Raw genomic sequence first — 6,947 nt, forward strand, 5'->3', positions numbered from 1 at the left:
TTTCTTTCTTTTGGTTAACTGGGCTAAGGGTCTGTCTATCTTGTTTAGCTTTTCAAAGAACCAGCCCTTAGATTCATTGATTCATTGTATTGTTTTCTTTGTTTCTATTTCATTAGTTCCTGCTCTGATTTTTGTTATTTCTTCTCTTCTGCTGGGTTTGGGATTCATTTCTTCTTGCCTTTCCAGTGTCTTGAGTGCAGCATTAGGTAATTTTGGGGGGTTCTTTCCAATTTTTTAATGTAGGCACTTAGAGCTATAAACTTCCCTCTGAGGACTGCTTTTAATGTGTCCCAGAGGTTGTGTTGTGTTGTATTGTCCTTTTCATTGAATTCCAGGAATTCTTTTCTTTCTTAATTTCTCCTTTGACCCCCTCCCCATTGTTTACAAGTGTGTTGTTCAGTTGCTACGAGTTCATGTAGTGACTAGAGCTTCATCCATTGTTGATTTTGAGCCTAATTGCAATGTGGTCTGATAGAATGCATGAAATTATTTCAATATTTTTGTATTTGTTGAGGCTTGTTTTGTGGCCTACTGTGTGGTCTATTTTTGAAAAAGTTACATGAGGTTCTGAGTAAAAAGTGTATTCTTTGGTGTTTGGGTGGAATAACTGAAAGATGTCTGTTAGGTCCATTTGATGTATGGTATCATTTAAGTCAGATGTCTCTCTGTTTATTCTTTGTCCAGTTGACCTGTCTAATGGAGACAGTGGGGTATTGAAGTCCCCTACTATTACTAAGTTGGGGTTAATCTGTGTCTTAAAGTCCTGTACTATTTTTTTATAATTTGGGTGTACCAGAATTTGGTGCATGTATGTTAAGGATCATAATATCTTCTTGGTTAACTGTTCCTTTGATCAGAATGAAGTGACCCTCCTTATCTCTTCTGATTAGTTTTACTTTGAAGTCTATTTTGTCAGATATTAGAATTGCAATCCCTGCTTGTTTCTTAGTGCCATTTGCTTGGAATATTCTTTTACATCCTTTTACCTTAAGGTAGTGCCTGTCCTTGAAGGTGAGATGGGTTTCTTGCAGACAGCAAAGAGATGGATTTTGTTTCTTAATCCATTCACTTAGCATGTGTCTTTTGACAGGGGAGTTCAGTCCATTGATATTTAGGGTTATTATTGAAAGATATGTATTGGTTGCCATCATTTTGATTTCTGTTAGTGTTCTCTGTGTAATTTTGTGTTTCCTAGATTATGTCTTTGCTTCTTTTGTTGCCCCCAAGGCATAGTTACTTCTCTGTTCTCTGTATTGCTTCAAGTATTCTTTGAAGGGCTGGTTTTGTGGACATGGACATGTATTCTTTTAGGCTATTCATGTCACGAAGATTTTTCTTTCCCCCTCAACTATAATAGACATTTTTGCTGGGTATAGTATTCTGGGCTGGCATCTATTGTCATGTAGAACTGGAAATACCTTGGTCCAGGCTCTTCTGGCTTTCATAGTATGCATTGATAAGTCAGCTGTAATTCTGATGGGCTTTCCTTTGTATGTGACTTGTTGTTTTTCTTTTGTTGCTTTCAGTATTCTCTCTTTGTTCTGTACATTTAGTGTTTTTACTATGATATGTAGTGGGGAGTTTCTTTTCTGATCCTGTCTATTTGGTGTTCTATGTGCTTCCTGTATTTGTATGGGGATGTCTTTCCTTCATTTCAGGAAATTCTCTTCTATAATCCTGTTTGAGATCTAGTCAATACCATTAACCTGAAATTCTTCTCCTTCCTCTATGCCTATGATACATAGATTTGGTCTTTTCATGGTGTCCCACATCTCTTGCATATTCCATTCCTGTTTTTTTAAAAAATTTTCCATACTCTTTGCTTGAGTGGTCCAATTCTTCAACTTTATCCTCCAGTGTTGATATTCTGTTTTCCACTTCATTCATTCTAGCGGTGAGGTTTCCCCTGTTGTTTCAAGTTGGCTTACTGAGTTTTGCACTTCCTTCTTCATTTCTGCCTGAGTTTTCTTCATTATTTCTATCTCTTTTGTAAATTCATTCAGAAGTTTATCCCTATCTTCTTTTAGCTCTTTGATTTGTTTGTTCATGTGTTCTTTAAATTCATTGAATTCCTTGATCATGTTTATGATTGTTCTTTTGAATTCAGTGTCCTGGATTATCTCTAGGGGGTTCTCCTTGTCAAAGTCTTCTACAGGATTGGTGTGGTTTGGTGGGGACATAGTGTTTTGGCTCTCTATTTTATTTTTCTTTCCCTGTGGTTTTGGCATGTGAAATTTTTTTGTTGTTTATGATTCTGATATGAGAATTCAGTTAAAGTATGCTTCTGTTTGTATTATCCGGGTACCTAGATCCTTTCTTTATTGGTTATGTAAAGCTTATTGGTACAGGGTTCAGGTTCTTTCAGGTTTATTTTGGAGGGAACTGATGGCTTCAGATCAGCTATTCAGGGGTACCCTCAGAAGCCCAATTCAGGTTCCAGTCAGGTACACTCAGGCTTCCTTCACCATGTGGAGGCAGGATCCAGGGTCTCTCAGGCAGCCTTAGCCTTCCAAAGCCAGATCTGCCCTGGGGCCTTGGGAGGAGCCTCACAAAATCCCAGGTAGGGCGATGGTGTGGCATAATTAGGGGAAGCTCACCACCATGTGGAGGGAGGATCCGGGGCTGTCAGGCTGTCCCCTGGGTTCTCAGGCCTTCTGGTAGTTGGAGGCCAGAGGGAGGCCAGAAACCTGCACTCTCTGGCAGTCTGCTGAGCTCAGAGCAGCTACCCCGATGGAGGTCCGAATCACCCTCTAGGCTCCTGTATTGTTTTTTGATAACTCCATGAAAGACCCTGCATCTTCCCCAAGGCACTCTTGGCCTAACTGAGTAGACAGGTCCAGCCAGCTTGTGGCCTCGGTGCTTAAGTCTGAGACAGAACCCTTGCATAGGAAAATGGCTTAGATGGAAGTGTGCATGAGAATGCATGAGGATTTGATTTTGAACTTCAGGTTGATTAGCTGTGAAATTCCTTCTGTTTTATATTTTATCCTTAAAGGAAAATATCAGGGCTGAGGAGATGGCTCAGTAGTTAAATGCTTGTCATGCAAGCATGAATATCAGTTTGAATCCCTAGAACTCACGTAAACGCTGGGTAGGTGTGGCAGCCACATGTAATTCCAGCTTTGGAAGGCAGAGGCAGGTGGTCTGCAGAGCAATCTGGCTAGTGAGACCTGGACATTTAGAGATGGAAATTTGTTGCTTAACTGAACAGGCAAATATTTCACGCTCTTCTCTTTGTGCCTTCACAGAAATATAATTGAGACAGAGAGATCTAGAGCAAGGGAATCAGTGACAGAGGAGAAAGGGCTTTTCATGGAGGGTGGGAAAGACTTTGGTCCTCCAGGCTGGGCAGATGGGGTGAGACCTATCCATAAGACTGCTTGCTACGGAGCCATTTGTGCCACTGAACAACACACAGAAATGAAGAAAAACCATGACCAGGGGCCCAGGCCTCAGTATATGTGAACACACACATACACACACATACACACACACACACACACACACACACACACAAATGGGGGAGGGGAGCATCCAAATAAGTAAAATCATCTCTGTTCACAACCATGATCTTATATACATATACAAAACTTCAAAGATTTCATAAACAAATTGTCAGAGCAAGTAAATGAATCAGCAAAGTCCCAGGACACAAAATCAACATGTAAAATTCAGTCCCATTTCTATGCATTAACAATTAACAATCAGAAAAGGGAACCAAGAAAATAATTTCATTTGTGACAGAGTCAAAAAGGATGAAATATGTAGAAATTAACTTAGCCAATAGATAAGAGATTTGTACACTGAAACCTGAAAAATTTTCCATAAAGAAAGTAAAGAAAACTCAAGTAAATAGGAACACAGCCCATGTTCATGGATTAGAAGACTGGATATTGGTAAGATGTCAATACTACCCAAAGGAATCTACAGGTGGAATGTAATCCCTATCAAATTCTCATGGGAATTTTTGCAGGAAAAATATATACTTTGCAAATGTAAATGTAAAACACAGCTAAGAAGCATATGTAAAAATGCTCAACTCTACTGATTAGAAGGGAAATGCAAATCAACCCACTATGAGGGGCCAGAGGAACATGCCTGAAGCCCTAGGTTTGATCCCCACACTACTCAGCTGTGAATCCTGCAAACTACAACAATGACTAGCCTGGCAAAACATGTCCACTGGTGTAAAAGTGATTCAAATTGTCATGAGAGTGAACAGTCACTTCCAGATTGGATTTAAGGCCTGCTCTACAAAATGAAACCCATACTTGGCACTGTTATCCAGGTCAAGAACCTGTGGCTAGACAAGTCATAGGTCCTAAGGGAGAACTTACTATTATTACTCTACTAAATGGACATATTATTAAACTGACTCCTAACAACTTATTGATATACCTATACTGATGTATAGGTATATACCTATACCTATACTGCATTCTCACCAAAGAATCTTCTTTTGGCAGTAGACATAGATTAATACAGAGATCTACAACTGGTCAAGGTGCACAGAATAAAAAAATGAATAATTCTAAGCTTTACATGGTACACCTATATCACACCCCCATCCTTAAAGCTCAGGCATCATTTCAGAAGAGGAGGCAGAAAGATTATAAGAGCCAGAGGTTGTGGATGACCGCAAGGAAACCATGTTTTCTGGACACAACAGGACAGGTGCAAATATGAGCTCACAACAGTTGTGACATCATGCAGAAGACCTGTGCAGGCTCAAGTCAGAAAAAAAATCCCAGCATGGAGAGGGCAAGTGGACACAATGTTCTACTTCCTAGCTGAGAAGCCATTGGCAATTAATAGATGCTGAGAGAGGGAGAGTCAGTTTTCTTTAAGGGTGTGGCACCTTGTAGGTGGACCATGCTTCAGTGGATAGCCACATATCCAGAAGTATATGAGTAGCACAAATTGGACTTGATAGGTTTTCTTAGAAAAAAAAAAGACACAAAGTTGGGTTGGTAGGGAAGGGGGAATGGATCTGAGAGGAACTGAGAAGTAGTATAAATACGATCAAAGTACAATGTATGAAATTCTCAAAGAACTAGGAAAAATAAGGAAGAAAAAAGAAAAGGAAAGAATGACTGGAGAGATGGCTCAGTGGTTAAGAGCACTGGCTGCTCTTGCAGAGGACCCGGGTTCAATTCTCAGCACCCACATGGTGGCTAACAACTCTCTGTAACTCCAGTTCCAAGTGAATCCAGTGCTCTCTTTTGGACTCTATAGACACTGCATGACACAGGTACACTTGCATACATGCAGGCAATATGTTCATACACATAAAATTAAAAATTAATAAATAAAACGTTTTTTTAAAAAAGTAAAGAGAATGTACTGACAGACTGCTACCTAATTTCCACCAGCCAAAAGCCTCAGTGTCATCAGAGCATCTGAGGTCAATAGCTGAGATTTCTCAGCTTTGCTGTGACTGCCTGCTTAATGTTTCCAGCAACATATTTGAAAAGTGCCTTGATTTATGACTCCCTTTGTTCTGTTTCTATAAAACTTCATGAAATGGTTGCTATGTTGGAACATGGAATTTGGGGTGACCTGAATCTGTGTTCCTAAGCCATGGTCACTCATATTTGGTTCCAGAATAAACTTTCTTATCCCCATTTTAAAAAAGAAAGAAAGAAAGAGAACCAAACTAAGGTAATACCTCTCATCTATTAGTATAGAAGTTTTCAGTGTAAAATAAAACAAGTGGGGGTCTGGAGAGATGGCTCAGCGGTTAAGAGCACTGACCGCTCTTGCAGAGGACCCAGATTCAGTTCCCACCACCCACATGGTGACTAACAGCCATCTGTAACTCCAATTCCAGGAGATCCAATGCCCTCTTCTGGCCTCCATGAGCATGCATGACATGGATGCACTTACATGCATGCAGGCAGAACACTTGTACACATAAAATAAAAACAAACAAATACAAATAAATAAAAAACTAATATTAAAAAAAAAACCAGAAAACAAGACTTGCTGAGAATGCAGGGTAATCAGAATCCCCATTACCATCCCTGGGGACATGAAATGATGTCACATTTATGGGAAACAGGATAGTGGTTCCTCAAATGAGGATTACCACATGATCTGGCAATTTTACTCCTGAGTGTGTATCCAAAGGAATTTAAAGTACGGTCTCGACTACTATCCTCAGGCCTCTTGGGGTAAGTCTATAGCGCAGCTCTCCACGTCGGGACTCCCTAAGTCACATTCACCCTTCCATCCCTCCCGCCGTTCTATACTCCTAGTTTGGGCACTGCGCCATTCCTAGTCTTGGGGCCCCAGACACCTGGGGAACCAATACTGCTTCCCGATCCTTCTAACCCAGACCAGCTCAGTCCCTTTCTTGGGCTCCAGGAGCACCGCTTCTGGTCCTGGCCCCACCCTCACCTCTCTCTGCTTCCCTGGGCCTGCACCACGGGCTAACTCTCCTAGCCTGCACTACTATCCTCAGGCCTCTTGAGGTAAGTCTATAGTGCAACTCTCCACGCCGGGACTCCCTAAGCCACATTCACCCTTCCATCCCTCCAGCCGTTCTATACTCCTAGTTTGGGCGCTGCGCCATTCCTAGTCTTGGGGCCCCAGACACGTGGGGAACCAATACTGCTTCCCGATCCTTCTAACCCAGACCAACTCAATCCCTTTCTTGGGCTCCAGGAGTACGGCTTCTGGTCCTGGCCCCGCCCTCACCCCTCTCTGCTTCCCTGGGCCTGTACCACCGGCTAACTCTCCTAGCCAGCACTACCATCCTCAGGACTCTTGGGGTAAGTCTATAGCGCAGCTCTCTGCGCCAGGACTCCCTAAGCCACATTCTCCCTTCCATCCCCCCCTGGCAGTTCTATACTCCTAGTTTGGGCCCGCGCCATTCCTAGTCTTGGGGCCCTAGACACCTGGGGAACCAATACTGCTTCCTGATCCTTCTCACCCAGAGCAACTCA

The sequence above is a fragment of the Nannospalax galili genome, unplaced genomic scaffold, assembly GCF_000622305.1.
Source record: "Nannospalax galili isolate Female #2095 unplaced genomic scaffold, S.galili_v1.0 scaffold124, whole genome shotgun sequence".
NCBI lineage: Eukaryota > Metazoa > Chordata > Mammalia > Rodentia > Spalacidae > Nannospalax > Nannospalax galili.